We start from the raw sequence: 19,407 nt of genomic DNA on the forward strand, positions 1-19,407 counted from the left end.
GGTGCCCTTGAAGTGCTGTCAAGGGCCTGATTTGGGGCAATGTTGAAATCCCCTCCCAACAGGAAGAACACCTTGCCAAGCTTCAGAAGTTGAGAGAGCAGGGAGTAATAGAAATCAGGAGCGTCGTTATTGGGGCCATACACACACACCATTGCAATTTTATGTCCCATCAATGTGCCTACTACAATTATATATCTACCCTCTGCATCACAAACAGTGGAGTGGAGGCTGAACCACTCACTAAAAGTTGATCGTATTTTTTGGCAAAAGTAAAGACTCTGCCCTCTTTATAGACAATCTCACCCCTCTTTAATTTCCTCGCCTTCCTTTGTTTTATATCCTCCTGATGTTTTTGTAGAACCTCTCTAAGAATGATGTAATCTTTCTCGGTGGCCTCTTGTAGGCCTATATCCCTAACCTCTCCCTTTAGAGTGTTGATTTCTGCCTGTATTCCCGCTAGTTTGCGATCTGCATTTTCAATTAGAATTACCATTAAGGTGTTGGAGTTCGACGTTAATGCCTCCTCCCATTGTTTTAGGAGATTGTGATCGAGGTTGTCATATATTGGGAAGATTTGGGCCTTCAGAATTCTGTTGAGTCTGAGGTATTGTTTGAGTCTCACCCCGTCCCACCATCTGGCGTTCTCATTTTTCTTTAAGCTTTCTAATTTAATTAATTTCTCTCTCAAACCCTCTTTACATAAAAGTTTCCCACTGTTTGTGGAGGCGGCCATTGTCTTTCCCTTGGCCAAACTTTAAAACAACTGCTCTGCAATCTTATCTCTGTCTATGATCTGTAAGAATAGTTTGGGTACTAGAATAAGTATGTGACGCTAAGGCTGCCCCTGCCACTCTCATACAATGCACCAAATGCAAAAAAGGTGGGGGGTTCTTATATGGGAGGAGATGGCACCAATAAAGTGTGAGTAAAATCTGTTACATGCAAGTAAGGCGGAGCAAAAAGGTGAGGGAGAACACCCTAAGCCCTCCAAAATAGATCCTAGGGTCAAAACATGATTAAAGCAAGCATGTGCACATGCTAGTATTTCAATTCTCAATAAGACGTTTGTCAAACTTCTTCACAAATTAAATGACTACATGTATCACAAAATGAGATCAAAACAGTGTAGTCGTGATTATTTTATCTCCTTTAATCCGAGAATTGCCCAGCCGACACGTGTTTCATCTGGGGATGTACCCCACAACTTCTTCAGGGCTGAAACTATGTACAATGAAACATAGTATATCATGGAGTTGTGACATTACACTGTACAATATGATATGTTAACTACATCAATGTTTGTGTGCCATGTAGAGCCTAGAACCTAGAGTCCATTAGTGACACTTAAGTGAAAACACTGAGCTAGAAAAATGAATTACCAGGAGGTCCATTTATACACAGTCCTATGACTAGGTGACTCTGAGATTTGCATCCAATAACAGAGGGATATTCCTCACCCTCACTGCGTCCTCTAAGGCTTAAATCCCCTTCTCAGGCCCATCGCACATCGCTATGTATCTCACATAGTACCTTGACAATACTAACATATGCCCCCTGATCACAGTGCCAACACACCTTTGGCATACTATCACGTTGATTTGAGCATGACTGTACAAAGGGACGCTACACCTGAAATATAAGAGCATCTGTTAGGCAGTATAGGCACATACACTTGCCTTTATATTGTCTCTAACATATTTCACCACGAATGTCTGAATGGACTGCCACTAACATTACCATACTAGGGTAGCTCCAATGTTTATGTGCAGCTCGATACTCGCCACACTTACCAAAAGCGCGCTTCAGCAATACCACATTAGAACACAGTTCAGCGCGTCTCGTATGAAAACGCTTTACACTGAGCGCGCATGAGCAGATAGCGCGGCATTAGTATGCAGACAAACAAGGAGTCCGCCAACAGCGCTCAGACACGGACAGTGCGTGGACTTTGAGTCTGCACAGATCGCGCTGAAGGAGCTGCCGGCAACGCGCATGTGCAGTAGATAGTACACTTTAGGTGACGCGAGCGTTTCTCAATACACAACGCTTCGCGTGTACCGCGCATGCGCTCCAAATCAGTATTTTCAGGCGGCGCGAGTGTGTTCTTAACACTAAGACCCCGCAGCCTAGCAGCACAACAAAGGTTCTTTCGACAGCTGCAGGCAATTATCCAATTTGGTGGGGTATAAAAGGCCATGTGAGCTTCTGGGTCAGTTACCTCCACTTCCACTCGGACGTAGGAGCTGAGGTACCGACGGAGAGGTAGGATGCTCTTTGCTATGACTCTTAGTCTACGTTTTAGGACCTGCAAATAGATACTATGTGATTTGACATTTCTGTCATCTTATTGCCATGCTCCCAAGCCACACTTTTTTATACAGTTATCTAGGTTTGGCTTGCCCTTTTTATACTAACCCTGCATAGTTTATGTCTTATGTTCTAATAAGGTTGAGTCTCCTTCTTTCACAACTAGATTTTGTTAGATTAATATTGGAAGTAGGTGACCATATGGACCCTAGTACCTTTGATATTTTTCTGAGGTGCTTATTTTATTTCCATTCTAACAGAGCGGGGCCTCCTTTTTCCCGAGTGGGTGCCGGGTGAGGTGAGGCTTAATCCCACAAAAAGCTGGGTGAGTTAATATATCCTTGAATGTTTTGTGATTTATACACAGAATACCAAGTAGTACCTTATGACTACTACCTACTGAGGAGAGTTTCTCCTCTGTTTTGTTTGTGTGCCTGTCTAGTCTGTTGTATCCTAGATACCATTATACACCATTGATAGAGCTGTACACTCTTTCTTTTTGTTTTAGGAAAGACCGCATGATTGGATTGCCACTAGTATACATCTGGGCTCAGAGTGACTGGTAGGATTGATCCATTATAAGTGTACAAGTTCATCTATTTTTTGTAATTCACATTTCATTTGCAGTCGCAGTATTCACTAGGTCCTGAAGAAAGCTAGGACCAAATGTCCATCTAGCTGAAACATGTCGACCCCACCACATCACGCCCCGATATAGTTATTATTTAAAACTATTGGGCTCTGTTGTTTTAATCTTGACCCTAGCACCATACTTAATAAATTCATTTTTGGTCCTTTGAGTCAATTTTATATTCACTTGCACTTTTTTCACCTGCACTGCACTCCATTGGCATCACCAGTGAAACACTGTGGGCTAAGACTATATCTACAGAATCCATCTTTTGCACCAACATTGGATGCCTTGACTAAGATTTGGATTCAGGATACATCTCCCACGTGACGATACTCCACCAAATGGGTGGGCTGATGGGATTTTTTCTAGCTCAGTGTTTTCACTTAAGTGTCACTAATGGACTCTAGGTTCTAGGCTCTACATGGCACACAAACATTGATTTGGGACCAGGCTACTTTCTTGTTGTTTTTCTAGTTGATATAAGGGCCTAAGTTGCCCTGGTCGTTAAAAATGCCCTTCTTGACCCTCCCACTGTATTTTTTCATGTTAACTACATACCATACACCAAAACGTGTAAACCTTAAGTTTCAAAAGCTGCCCGAAAATTGACAGTGCACCAAAGATGTGTGTATAGGGAAAACATTTCTATTCACTCAGAAACATGAATACAGTGGCGTCAGCAGACAGTTCAAAGTTTAGAAATTCTAAGGACCTACAAAAACAGGTGACCATAATTATAATACTGTACACTGACAGTGGTAAGGTGAACAATTCTATGAGACCGCCAAGACGGTGAAGAGAAGAGAGAGAAGAACAAAGACCTAGAAGAAAAGATATTCGCTTCCGTGTTCAAATTCTGGAGAGAAGACAACGTACGGTGAAAACGGGGTCTATTACTCGCCCCAAAAGTAGTTGTGATAAGAGGAAGGAGTGTAGCCCTCACTACTTGTAGTTCATGCATATAATAGAGTGATCATGCGATGGTGCGGTGGGGAGTATCCTACCTTAATAAAGTTAAGTGTCGGTCTAAATGGGGTCTGGTACTAGCCCCAGAAAACAGTAGCTCATAGGGAGGAGTATTTACCTCCACCCTCAGTCATTCATGCATTGAAGTAAGTGTTTATGCTGTAATGTCGCGGAAAGTACCCTAACTTATGGCAATAGTGTAAAATTGATGGGCTCCTAGGGTAACAAGCAAAATAATCACCAGTATGAGTATAGGACCACAAGTGAGGTGGTTAGTGCTATTGGTGAAAAGGTGAAAAAACTATTTCACCTCTCCGCCAATTGTAATAACGTCCCGGCTGTTAATTAGATAAATATAACTGTCTATAACGATGTCCTTGTAGTGGAAACCGTTCCTGATTAAATAAAACGGACCTATAAGTATAGGTGCTGTTGTTTAATGACAGTCACCATTTAATTCAGTCATGGGCCCAGAAGACATACCCCTAACTTTCACCTTAAGTAAAATACACAATCCTGTACAAGATGTCTAAAGATAAGGTTAGTGACCCGTGTTCATCAGCACTCCAAGTACGAGTAAATCAAATCAAATCAAAATTCCTTTATTCGATTTCCATTCTTTTTGAAAACCATAAAAGTTCACAATTAAAAAACATATAAAAAAATTTAAAACTACAAAATTTACTGGACAATCATACCATCACTGATATTTCATAACATTCTTTGATAATATTAAAAACAACAATGGTCATTGGAGGGTAAAATAAGAAGACAGTATAGCTTCAAAGAAGCAAATGCATCTCTAATCTTATTACAGGTTTGTCCTATGTCTGATACAAAACTTCAAAAATTTAACAATATTTTTGACCAGGCATTCCGTCTCCATAAGTTGCAGCACGATAAGAGCAGGACGACATTGTCGTAAACCCAGATTTTTTAAAAACGATATAATCCATCGCTTTCTTGGTTCTTTATAAAATTTACAAAAAAGTACCACATGGATTGTCGATTGGATTGATACTTCATCGCAGGGGCAAGTTATTAAAACTTGCGACCAATCGTTAATTCTGGGAAAAGTTACCAGGTGATGGAAAATATTAATCCTAAAGCGGGTCAACAAGTATCTTTCAAAGCCGCTCAAATCACAAGTTAAATACGGCTGAATAGACATGGAGGTTTGAATCAATATTGAGTGTTGGACTGAGCTTTTTTTCGCCTTGGTAACCAGGCGCAGTTCTTCCAAATGGGACAAACATAACTTTTTCAGCCCTTTTATCGATATCTCTGCAGTAAGTGGGGGTTATGATAAAATCTTTCTAAGCCCACGTCGTACAAAAGCCAGCCAAACTTATGTGAGTATTCCAGTGAGAGACAGTCATTAAGTACACTTTGATTAAAAACTGTCTTTGGGGGAGACCAAAAACGGTGCCATAATAGAACCGGTTGCATTTTCACAATTTCGGTGATATATGATAAACCTAATTCTAAGTGACAACTAAAGGTCAACGTACCCCGCGGAACCGCAAAGAGAAATCTCAAATAACTGATCTCCACTTTTTTGAGGGCTTCAACCTGTCCATAACCCCACACCCCAGGTCCCTAAATCAGGCTGCTGATGCATTTAGCCTGATAGATTTTAATCATCTCTACCGGGGGTCTTTTTCCCAATTTTTGTGCAAAACTAACTAATGCAGAGGTAGCCCTTATAAATAGTAACTTTCTGGCCTCAATTGCTTTCCTCCAAGTACCTTTAGTCTCTATCAAAATTCCCAGATAGGGATAGGTGTTGGTATTCTCAACCTTCGTGTTTCCAATATAGATGTCTCTCCTTTTCTTATATCTAGGCCCTGAATTCATAATGAATGTTTTTTTGATATTGATTCGTAAGTCTAGATTTGTCATGTAACTGTTATATCTATTTAGTGCGCATTGGAGCTCAAGGGGGTTAGGTGCAATGATTACGGCGGCGGCCGCGTATAATAGGGCGGGTATCGGGCATCTATGCAGCAAGGGCAGGTCCTGGTACCCTTCCAGCATGGCTCGTTCCAGGCCATTAGTGTAGAGTGTGAAGAGGAAGGGCGCCAGGACACAGCCCTGCCTTACACCCCTCTCCACTCTAATTGGCGCCGTTAGTTCCCCACCTAATCCAAACCTGACCCTGGCTGTGGCGTTTGAATATAATTCACGTAGGAAGTTAACCAAGGAGAGCTCAATTCCCATCTCAATTAGAATACTCCACAGTTTCGAGTGGCTTACGCAATTGAAGGCTGATGTTAAATCTAAGTAAGCCATATACCAGTTCCCTCCCTTTACGTTCACATATTTACCCATTAGAAGGGTCAAGTTGGGGGCTTGCTCCGTGGTACCCAGACCCTCCCTGAACCCGAATTGGAGGTCTGACAATATTTTGTTATCGTCAGCCCATTGTTGCCAGCGATCAAGAATTATACGTCCCACTACTTTGCCCAAAGAGTCTTTTAATGATATGGGATGATAACTCAATGGGCTTAATCAATTCCCCTTTTTTAAATATCGGGACCAGGATTGAGTCCAACCACGATTCAAAAAGCCCGATTGAACATGAGGCTTCCAGTACCCGAACCAATATTGGCGTCCAGAGATCCATATTGTATTTAAAACGATCTACAGGAACCCCATCGGGGCCTGGCGCCTTTCCCCCTTTACTTGCCATTAAGGCAAGTTCCACTTCTACCAGGGTAAAGTCAAGTGCAATAGGGAAGATTGTGGATTTTTTGTGGGAACCTGTCCTCTCTGGGTCATGAGGATCATTCTCTTCCGTCGATGTAAGTCCAAATATATGTGAAAAATGTTCCACCCATGATAATTCATCTATGACTGTTTCAATTTTTTCATTCTTCCTAGATTCAGATAGAAAAGGAGATTTAATTATCTTCCAAAAAGCAGTGCTATCCTTCATCACGGAACTCTTATGTAAATCAACCCATACTTGTTGTTTTAATTCAGCTTTCCTTGTCTTTATTGCGTGATTATATATCTTTCTTAGGAGAATAATTTCTTGTTTATCCCATACTGTTTTGCGGAGGACTGCTTTTAAGTTAGAATATGCTTTTGAACAAGCATTATTAAACCAGCCCTTGGTTTCCCTCTTGTTCTTTTTCTAATGGATAAATAGGGCTTCCTTTACTGCATTTGTTATGACCGCAAAACTATCTAAAATCTCTTGGTGGGAAGAAGTAGTGTCTAGGCATTTTTCTATTGCCTTAAGAGAATTCTTCACTACCTCTGTTGTTATCTTAAGAGGGTCAGCTCGATCCCACATGAGCGAGTATCCATTTAACCCCTTCGCTGCGGCGGCTATTCCGCCGCAGCGCTAAGGGGGAGGCGGGGCCTTACGGCGGTCCCGTGCTCGTGACGGAATAGCTCCGTCATGGCCCACGGGTGAGCTGTGCTTGTGACGGAACGGTTCTGTCACGGCCCCGCCCGCTCTTCAGAACGTCAGCGCAGGTGCAGAATTCGCGCCGCGCAGGCGCGGCGAGCGGTCCGTGACGGAACCGTTCCATCACCAGCAAAGCCCACCCGAGGCTCGTGACGGAACGGTTCCGTCACAAGTATGGGAGGGGTTAATCTATCCAGAGTCAAATTCTTCTGGCCGTATGTTCCCACTCGATTAGTCTTTTCTCGATTAGAAGGGAGAGACACAGTAACACTATTCGGAAAATGGTCACTGGTAGCATTGTCATGTGTTTTAAAACTTAAGATGCGGAACGCAGCATTACTTGAGACAAATATAAAATCTATAGAAGGAGAGGCTCCCCAGCTATTAAAAGTCTGAGTGAGTGGAACCGGGGGAGTCACTAATTCGTTTGCCAAGCCGAGTTCCAGAATGAATGTCTCATTCAGACACTCCCCACTCGTTGATTGAGGAAAATGAGTTAAATTATTAACATTCTCATCTTTCTTTTTTTACTTCTTTGGACCTCCAATCCTCTGATGTATTGCTTTTTCATTCACTTTATAATATTTGCTGCTAGCCCTTTAACACTGTTGCTATGTTTTTATGATGTGTACTTTTAACTTATTTGCACAATATGAAATACTGTTTACCTTATGCTTTACTTATGAATGTATGATATTTTAAATGTGATGTATTCTTTTATCTGCTGTGCCTTTATGCCACCGAAATGTAGTGAACTAAAGCTCTTTTGACTGAGTTTAATCAGAAACTTGTTTTGGTGGCTGAGTGTAGATGCAGAAGTGGAAAGCTTTCTGGGAGGATGTTTTAGTTGTGCTGGTGCAGATAAACCTTTACAAAATTTTAGACCACCCATTAATAACAACAAGCACTGGCGTTTCCAATAGGTCTCGCAGTAGGAAAGTTGGAGCTATTGGTTTTGTAAATGACATTTTATATTTATGTTTTGTGATTTACAATGCCAATACTTTTAACTTTAGCATATGTGACACTTTTAGTATTTGTAATGTCACATGTTTTGTATCCATTCAGCAGGGGGTAACAGCCACCGCGCCTGCGCGCTGAGCCTTGTCGTCGCCTCGTGACCTGCCATAACACAAATAATAAAAGCCTCCCTGAATTCTGAAAGAATAATGGATGTTGCTCCGCAGCCTCCGCCGAGGCTCCAAAGTTCCGCGTACTGGAACCCTCCGGGCGTTCCGTTCTGCTTGACGTCATAGTCCGCGCCACCTCCCCGCACCAACATGGTGCCCAGCACTTTGTAGAAACGGGGCAAGGCAAAAGTGCTTTCTTCCCCCCCTCTCCTCCGCCTAACTTTAAAGAGACTGGATTTTGCAAGAAACCAAAACAATATTAAAACAACCCCATTAAAAAATGCAGGACACACGGCCGAATATAATTGAAGCTCTCTGAATATGGAGGCACAGAGAGGATCTGCAAGAAGATTGGTGTGTAGATCTTTTATGTCTTACGTTTTAAGGAGCTGGGGTGTTGGTTCCGGAGTGGGCGCCCTTTGTTGATTGCTCGTGGTGTGGGAGGGGAAGCATGCTTTAGAAGGGGCTGCAATGGAAATGTAGTGTGTGGACGAGTGCATATGGCATCTGCAGCTTGCACTGTGTCTCAATGAGACCCTTTTCTTATGTACAACGTGCTGTTGTGTATTTAGTAGGGCAAACTAGTGTATTTTGTGAATGCCGGGGGCAGGTTGCTGTGTTTGTGGATTAATGGGCGACTGGCTGCATGCAGGTTGTTGTTTATTTACATGTGTGGAGCACGTTTGCCTGTTTTGCTAGCTGTACCTTGCGGAGCATGCTGCTGTTTCTTTCTGCATCGCGTGGGAACCGGTTGAAAAATACATATGTGCGTTGTGTGGGGTCTTTCGCGTGTTGTTTAGTACATTTTGGGTAAGACGCTGCAGTGTATTTTGTGCAAGGCGCTGCAATGTATTTTGAGCCTTGTGATGCGGCTGGTGCAGTGTATTTTGTGGCATGTGAGGCGGGCGGCGCAGCGAATTTGTGTGCATTGTGTTGTGGGGGTGCCCTCATCCCTCCGGCGGCGCACACTGGGCTGCCCGGGTCCTTGCTGGGACTCCTGCTGGCAGCTGGGCGTGTTGCTGGGGACCTGTTTGTGTGAGTGTGAACGTGCAGCCTGGGCAGTCTGCCTCTGTGCCTGCAGAGCAGCTGGGGGGTGGGGGCCGAGGAGGGACTCCAAGAGCCGCTTGAAAGCTCTTTGCTGGAAGGAGGGGGCGGAGTGTGAGAGCCTCACTAGCTCTGCCTCGACTGCCACTGTCAAAACACGATTCTGCTTGCTGCCTTCCTCGTTATACAAGTCACCAGCGATGGGCAAAGCATAGCAGCCAATGCACAAGTTTCTCATTGCAAACATACCCTGGCAACACGAATATGCCAGGAAAAAGCAGTCTTATCTGCGAAATGGGCATTTCCACGGGGAATGCAGCAACATGACTTAGGCATTACGTTGGCAAGCTGTTTCCAGCAATGGTTACAAAACATCAGGAGAAACCTAAAATACGTGTATGCCCGGATTTACACAAAATAAGGTTCCAGTGTGCAGGTAGCCACATCTGGTTGCTCAGCCTTTATCCCGCCGAGGTAGATAATTTCAAGTGAGCTGGGTAGCGGCGCAGATGTGACAGCGCCACAAAGCTGCAAGACCAAGTCAAAGGAGTACTTGGGGTTACAGGCTGTCGTTAACCTGGGCGCTGGGCCTAATTTACTTCCATAAGGAGCTCGCACAACGTGGACCACCAAATGTTCAAGTAAACAAAAAAAGAGAGGTCAAATCAGTCTCAGAACTGCCACAAGGATGGAGCGAGATAGATAAGGATCACACACTCAGTTTGGGTGGATAGAAAGGCCCTCACACACCGACCTAGTCAGTGTCATGCTTCATCACTGGGCCCCACCAAAGAGGCTGAGTGCCTCTTTGGTGTGCTGCAACGCCAGAAAGACTGCGGAGATGGTTGTGTGAAGAGGGGCGTGTTGTGAGGGTAAATAAAATTAAAAGTGTCTAAAAGGGTATCAGTAAAAAGAAGTTTAATGAGTGATCCCTAAGACACGGATAAAGAGTATTATGTGTCTGAATTTAGTTGCCAAGGTTTAGGATTGGTTAAATTCAGAGAATACATTAAGTCAGTCAGTCAACATGTTTCTGCCATATGGGTGGTTTCAATTTACCAAGGCATTCATCAGGACTATACCCCGGCGGTATGGACTCTCTCATAGTCCACCCTGACCTGGGGGCGTGAAAGTGAAAATTAATATAAAAAAGGGTGAAAAAAGTGCTTTAGAAAAAACGGAAGAGCGGGTCGCTCATTCCAAAAAATGCTCCAAACTCAGGAGTATCTCAGCACTTTAAAAATGGGCGCTACTTGCACCATGGGTCTCGGGAGGGGGGTTGGAGCGTGCCTGGCACATCGCCCTCAACGCTCTCAGCCCGCTGAAAAACCTGTGTTCTGCCTCAGAACCGGACCCCATTGCCTGTTTTATTAAGACACCACCAAATGTTCTTCATTAACTCGCTGGTTTTGTACCATTTTCCCCTTAGACCATTTCGGCACACAATGAACTATAAAAAAAAGCACATTACACATGCTGTTGACGTGTCGGTCACTTGGAAAATCAGTTTAGTACATTTAGGTATTTTGGGTGGTTTAGTGATCAAAGTCAACCTGGCACGTGCATAATTTGAAGTACCGAGTGATATTTCTTGCCTATTTTGTTAATCGGCGCAGTCGTGGGGGGTGCTTGCAAATGCCGCCCGGGTGGCAGTTGTTCTCCATTGCCGTTGATTGGGCGGGGGCAGATGGTTGGAAGGCCGTGCAGGGTTCTTTTCCCCAGACGGCACGTCATGTGTGGTTTTGAACGTTTTAGACATGGATTAAGCTCAAGGCCTCGTTAGCGACCGTGTTTTAATATATATTTTTTTAAACTTTCGTTGAAAGAACGGCACGACTAGAGAAGGGCACGCCTGTGCATATGTGAATGGGGCCTTATGTCGTAGGTTTGTTGTTACACGTAAATGAAAGGACATTTATACAAGTCCACATTTATGAACGTACTCGTCTGAAGCTGGCTGGGGAGGGGGAGGGACAGAGAGGAGGAAAGGTGGGAGGGAACACGGCCTGGGGGAAGCTGGCTGGGGAGGGGGAGGAGAAATGGCTGTCGTTAACCTGGGCGCTGGGCCTAATTTACTTCCATAAGGAGCTCGCACAGCGTGGCACCACCAAATGTTCTTCATTAACTCTGGTTTTGTACCATTTCCCCCTTAGACCATTTCGGCACACAATGAACTATAAAAAATACACATTACACATGCTGTTGACGTGTCGGTCACTTGGAAAATCAGTTTAGTACATTTAGGTATTTTGGGTGGTTTAGTGATCAAAGTCAACCTGGCACATGCATAATTTGAAGTACCAAGTGATATTTCTTGCCTATTTTGTTAATCGGCGCAGTCGTGGGGGGTGCTTGCAAATGCCGCCCGGGTGGTAGTTGTTCTTCATTGCCGTTGATTGGGCGGGGGCAGATGGTTGGAAGGCCGTGCAGGGTTCTTTTCCCCAGACGGCACGTCATGTGTGGTTGTGAACGTTTTAGACATGGATTAAGCTCAAGGCCTCGTTAGCGACCGTGTTTTAATATATATTTTTTTTAACTTTCGTTGAAAGAACAGCACGACTAGAGAGGGGCACGCCTGTGCGGTATGTGAATGGGGCCTTATGTCGTAGGTTTGTTGTTACACGTAAATGAAAGGATATTTATACAAGTCCACATTTATGAACGTACTCGTCTGAAGCTGGCTGGGGAGGGGGAGGGACAGAGAGGAGGAAAGGTGGGAGGGAACACGGCCTGGGGGAAGCTGGCTGGGGAGGGGGAGGAGAAATCCAAGTAAGGCTGTGTGCGGGGAGAGAGAGGGGAGGTGCTGGAGCTGGGGAACAGCTGTGAAAGTTTATGGCCCAAAAGCGCGTGCCTGTGGCCACGTGAACTCGAAGAAAACCGCACGAAAAAACCCGTGGTTTCACGAGTATTTTGAGCACTTGAATTCTCGCCATTTCCCATTCCTTCGGAATGGAAAAGGCGAGACCTAAAAACATTTTAAGCAGCCTTGGGAAATGGTAGCAATTGACTTTGTAGGTCCTTTGGGTGAAGAACAGAGAATACTTTAAGAAAGTGGGAGTTCAATACAAAACCACCTCCCTTTACAAATCGAGTGGAAATGGTATGGTTGAAAGAGTCAACCAGGTTATGAAGGTTTTTTTTTTAATTTGCAGTGGCTGGCAACATGGATTGAGAGTTGCAATTACACAAGGCAGTTTGGGCATACAGAGTAACAAGAAATAAGGTCACAGGGTTGTCGCCACTTGTGGTCTTTAGGGGACGTAATCCTAGATCTAAATTCAATCCCAGCTGGTTACATCATGCTGTTTTTGACTAATGGTCTCTTGATTTGGTGCAAAGCAGAATGGAACAACATTCTAAAATGAAAATTTACTATGATGGCAAACATGGGGTTCCCACCAGCGGAGATCGCCGTTAGTGATTGGATTCGGGTTAGAAAATCTTGTAAAGTTAAGAAGGGTCAGAGTCAGTTTTGTAAACCGGAGGAAATGATTGAGGTGTTAACCAATACTGTCAGACTGAGTAGCGGAAAAGTGCGGCACTTAAAAAAGGTGGCACATAGATCTGAGGGAGTGCTTGAGAGAATTCAGTTCACCCACCCTGAGCAAGACTTACAGTGGTTAGAATTTGAGGCAAAAGATAACAGAAATTGAGTAATTTTATTTAATTCAAGTTTTGTAAGGGAGGAAGATAGTGGTGTGAATGTTGATGATGACTGTGGAGTGAGCAGCAAGGTTGTAGGAGGTGGTGATAATGTTGATGAGTCGAGAGTAGATGTTGTCATGGTTGAGAAGGACATAGAAGTGAGTGAGAGAGGCATGGGGTAGAATGAGGGGCAGAGAGTAAGGAAAACCCCCCAGGTGGTTGAATGATATTTTATGTGTGGTGAAAAAGCATTGTTTGATAAAGAATAGTATACAGATGGAATATGGTGAAGTATTTATAAATGTTGATATAACTGTATCCTTACATCTAATTTAGTTCTGTTTAGAACTTATTGTATCATGTTTGGTTTTTTTAAATTATTTTTATTTTGGTATTAAAGGGCGGATACGTTATGTTCTAATGTTGCTGTGCTTATGGTTAAAGGGGTTTAGATGTTCTATATGAAATATAGAACCTCAGGGTGAAGAATGGCAGTGAGGACCATGGGAGAAGACGTGCCAGCCTGCCGGCTTCAGATAATAAAGTTGTGTACTTCACTAGTATTTCCGTTTGGTGCATTTATGAGTATTGGTACACGGCAAAAACATCTTATGTTGCTGGGCAAAGTTAAATCATTACACGTTATAACAGAATAACCAAATCACACAGGAGATGGGCTAACCTTGTATTGTATCCTTGTAAAGGAAATCGAACTAAGGGAACAGAAGAGGTTCAGGACACTGAAATAAGGTGCTGAGTAAAACTAGACAAAAGGCACATCGTGACAGATCCATTCGATACTTGGCCACCATCTTAGAATGGAGTAAAGTTTATGCTTGTAATGTGGTCAACAGTCCATACTGGCTGGAAATATGTTCAGTGGTGATCCGTCATGCTTATGACCATACCCGAGTGATATGTAAAGTTTACTCCATGTACCCTTGGAAATTGTAAACAAGACTATGGGGCTCTGTGGTATGTTTGATTGATCATTTACATGGGTTTTTAATGATTTTTTTGTGGCATGGATAGTTACTGTCCTCTTTTGCAATTATGATATTCATTGTGTGTGGCAGGGCGATTTGATTGTATCATTTGGTGTTGATTTGGTGTTGTGCCATTTTCTATGCATTTGTATTCTTTTGTTGGAACCTCTTATAGTAAAACTTCTCCACTCTTCCTTTCCTGGCCCTTTCTAAGTCTACTGTTAATTTTACCTCCCATGAGATGAGGTTTCATTCATTTTCCACCATTGTTATGACTAACTTCCTTATGTTACTACTCAGGCACTTCTCGGTCCCAACAAGGTCTATTTCTTGCTCACTCACCCCCTAATCTAAAACCACACCTCCCTAAGAATATGCTAACATTGTTTTCTCAATCTTTTCTCCAGTTATTTAAATATTACTATCATACCGCACCTCTCCACACCTTTCTTCGAAAGTCTGTAAATTAGGTAATTGCATCTCTCTTTATAAAATGTCTGTTGTTAGCTGCTATTAAGATCGTATGTTTAAAATTATCCATCAGGTTATAGGTAATACTCCAGAAGAAGCTTTACCCATGAGCTACATAATGGTATTATACTTTATTGTGAATCTGATTGAAATTCACTTTACACACTCCAGCATTTACTGCACATTCTTTACACGCTGTTTAGAAACTTTATGGTTACTTTATGGTTACTCAAAAGAGAACAACTTTACTCATAATGGGGCATATGTAGGTAAAATAGTTTTTGCAATTCGGAAAAATTCGATTTTCCGCGAATCGCATTTTCTGAATCGCGATGTAGGTAAATTATCGCAAAAAAATTGCGATCACCAAAAATTTGCAGATTAATGTAGCGATTACTCAAATAGCGATTCCTTAATAGCGAAATCGCTAATAAGGAATCGCAATTACGGAAAACAGCAATTCGGGTGCAGAATGATGACATCACAACCAGGAAGTGTGAATGCCCATGCTGCACCTGATTGCCAGCACCTGTGTCCGAGTCAGAAGCTGCCTGAGAGACTGTGAGGAGGGTGTGTGTTTTTCACTCAGCAGTTGCAGGAAGGAGAAATGGAGTCTCAGGGGAGTGAGAAGCAGCCAGAGGAACCCACAAGGAAAAGAAAACAAACGTTTAGTGAGAGGGAGCTTGAGGTGCTCACAGAGGAAGTTGTGAGGCAACATGACCTCCTTTTTGGAAAGAACTCACTTCGTGTTCCGGAGGCAAGGAAAAGGAGAATCTGGAATGAGATCCAGGAGAAAGTGAACGAGATTGGCGTAACCCACCGCACAATTGAAGATTTACGCAAGCAGTGGTACGACATGCGGCAAAGGTCCAAGAAGAGGGTGGCCACCAGATTAGCTGAGACAAAACTGACTAGAGGTGGGACCTCAACAGCATCTACAAGTACGGTGGTCCCTATTTCGGAATCACAAAAGCCGCACTTTTTTAGCCTGGTACTGGATTAAATCCAATGAATGAAATTCATTTATTTACAATTTCTCCTTGCGTTTAAACCACACTTTTTCTTCAGTTCAATTCATTTTATTCAATCTGTTGTTTCCGTATTCAAAGAAGCACTCAGAAGCATGGGATTTATTCTGTGTCACGATTTATTACAATGGTCCAATGCATTTCGGGAGGAAACCTCCCTTCGTCAGGGACCTCTACAATTATAAACAAATACATCATTTTAAACAATGTGTACCAAGATAACTTTACATCATCATGTTCCGGTCTGAGAATTACTGAAAGCCTCCATTTAACCATGTAATCTATTAACTTTCATTTCGTATTCATGGTAGAACGCACTAAAATGCAACTAAATTCAAATTCATCACAATTTGCGAGCACATATTCAAACCTTCGCTTACAGTGACAGTAGATAGATCGTATTTTTTAAAAAAAGGCATCCCTGTATAACCTTCTCAACACAAACCAGTCACCATTTCTTTTCGTTTATCTAGCGTATTATCGCTACCTTCTTCCTTCCTCTAATGGGTTGATTACAAAGACTCTCTCAGTCTGCACTAAAATGTATTCCCGCCTTACTTAATAATCAACAGGTGATGCTGTATGCGAACCTTGATCTCTTTGATCCTCTCTGCTTAGAGAATTCCTCGCTATCCCAGAATGCCTTGTCCCTGTGTAATCCCCGATTTTTACATAATGACGTATTCTTCACAATTGTTTAGCCTAAACCCTAAGCATGCAGTTACAACTAGTGACCTCAACAGCACCAGAACCGACGCCCCTGGAGGAGTTGGTGGAGGGCACACTTATGCCTGAGACTGTGACTGGTGTGGCTGACCTGGACAGTTCCGAAAATACAGACACCAGACAAGGTAAGATGCATGCCAATATCCCCAAAACATACCTATCCCACTATCAGGCTCTTTCTTCTGATCTTCTTCGGGGCTGTGCTGAAAAAACCTATAACCTCCCCTACACAACTCTCCCAGAGCCTGAAGTTGTAAACACAGGCGACCAGAACAGTTCTGCCGGGGAAGGAAAGGAAGGGGACAGCGGGGAGGGAGATCTGTAACGAGAATGACAGGTAATTAGAATACACCCCCCTATGCCCTCTATGAGAATCCTTCACTTTCTTTCCTGTTTCGTATGATCTGGTGTCACCCCTACCTGTAAAGGAAAATACGGTAGAACTGAACCTAGGAGACAAGACTTGAGGCGGAGTCAGATATTGCAACCAACTGCAGAGGAAGACACAATCATATAACATGTAACTCTCATTCCTATGTGAGCTGAACTCATACACCCACTATCATTCTGCATACCAAACAAGGTCTGTTTTTATTCCTGAAGTTGCAACAATCCCTCTGACTTGATACCCTTATCTCGTTTCTCCTGTGTAAGGATGAAATAATGAACAAAAGAACGTGAAGATAATAATAGATGTTCGGAAATCAAGAGATTAGAATAACCAAGGGTTCTGGTGCACTCGCACAGCTTCTGTGCCCCACAGGCGTCTAATGCTTCTTATACGATACTGCAAACAACTAGCAAAGTACATGAGCCAAAAGCGGTTGTGGCCCAAAACCACTCTCCGATGTTTTTTGTATGTAGCTTCAAGTCACTTCACGACCAAAGACTGTAACGGTCTGTTCCCGACCTCAGTCAATGCCATGCTATGGATTATCTCCCTGCAATGAGACGCCAAGGGTTCGCCTCTTCCAACAGGGAGATTGAGTTTATACTTAAAAGAAGGGTTCTGCAAATCGCTCTCCACACTCTCTTACCGCCAGTGTCACTGCGGTCTTTTTGGAGTCGGACCCGACCCAAAACGGGATACTGAAGTCTCAAATACCAAAAGCAGAACAAAGTTTGGATCTTACCGGCACAGCAGCATACCAACCATCTCCACGAACAAACCAGAATAATCAGCAACGCCGGCATCTTCGGCGAGCTATTTACTTCCTGGTTCTGCGTGGCTTGCGTCACGTCCGTAACGTGACCCACAGCATGCCGGGAAGTGTAGTTCCCTGCCACTGTTTCAACGCCGTTGTGACGCTATGATGCATTTGCGATCCGCGGTAGACAGGGAACCTGACACCCACTTACAGCCCCAAACACCCATGCCTGAGTCGACTCCAGTACATGTCCACAAGCACACCCAGAATTGTATTATGGGAAATGTAGTTCCATGCACTGATACTTGGTCCTGTGACACATAGAAAGGGGACATAGGGTAGAGTCATACTTGCAATGTGCAAAACAGACAAGCAGTAGTCATGTGATTAGCTGTTTTACAAACTTTAATGCAGAACAAAAAATTGAACATGACACACAACTAATGTGTGCATTTAATTTTACAGGACTTTCCCAGACAAAACGGAACACGGAGGAGCAGGGAGGCCGATCGAAACCTCGAAGGTGAAAACAAACGATTAACTAACCAAAACCGCCGCACGAAAGTGAATATATAATTTCGTGATTTTGAATTCAGGAAGGGATCCCGAGCACCTAATCTTTATTTAACCAGAGAGCAAAGTGCGGTGGCTCCTCCGTGTTTTATCACCTTACATAGTGACCCCATCACAGGTACTATATGACCATAAGGAACAGATGTAACACAAATATCCAGTTGTTTCAGAAGTCTTCTAAATTTAAAAAAAAGAAACTTTGAAAAATCAGATTACTCATGAAATGTCAAAGTGTCCTGAAGAAGGTGTGAATATTATAAACAGACACCGAAACGCTGCGTCGACTTTTTTCCTTTGACCTTTTTAATATAGATTTGTTCACTATGTGAAAATGTATTTTATTGTATTTTAATTCAGATTGTAACCCTTAAGGGAGGTATTTTAATAAATTGTATTTATATTTCTTATATCTTTGGTGGTTTTGTTGATCTCTCATATTTGGACATACAAATATGCAAAGTGTTTTATATATTCATTTGCCACTATACTATAATTGACTAACTAGGATTCCCTAGAAACCTGTTTTGTCCTCACATTATTTTGTTTTAATCAGTATGTTTGACTCCATTTAGTAATTATAAATCACAGGGTCTCTATTTTTGCACACAACTAATGTGTGCATTTAATTTTACAGCACCACCAACAACACAGGAAACAGTGGCTGAAGGGGTGGAGACACCAGCAAATGTGGACATGGCAGGGCAGGAGGAGCAGGGCAAGACACACACAACCTGCGCCACCCAAACGGCACAACATTGTCTCACCACTGCCACTGATGGAGGCAGAGTCCACAGATGCAGATGAGGAGTCACAGCCAGGTCCAAGCCAAGTACCAAGCCAAGTACCAAGGCAGAACCCACCACAGTCCAGTATACAAACATCAAATGGCAGTGGTGCAAGACGCAGGGCACGGGCCAACACCAGCAATGCCCCATCCGAAACAGACACGGTGTTTGCAGGCCTGGAGGTCAGCATGTTAAGAGCACAGCGCCTGCAAGGTAAAGGCATTTAATCAATCCAGCTCCAACTAGCCACACACAACCATCATATGTCCGAGTTGTGCCTCAGTGTGAATACCATGACTGGAGCATTGGAAGCACTTTGTAGGGAGATCAGGTGAGACAGGCTGGCCAGGTGCAGGCAGAAACACCGCCTACACATCCAGAAGGACCTCTACACTAAGGCTGTAAACCACCAGTCCACCGCCATATCCCTGCTAGCTAGGAGATGTGTGATCATGCAGCACGAAATGGCACACTGCTGCCAGGATGTGGGTAGGGCTCTGGTGCAGGTCACACATGCGGTTGACCAAATTCGTGCTGTAGCCACAG

This window comes from Lissotriton vulgaris, chromosome 1_1 (assembly GCF_964263255.1).
Source record: "Lissotriton vulgaris chromosome 1_1, aLisVul1.2, whole genome shotgun sequence".
In the NCBI taxonomy this organism is placed as follows: domain Eukaryota; kingdom Metazoa; phylum Chordata; class Amphibia; order Caudata; family Salamandridae; genus Lissotriton; species Lissotriton vulgaris.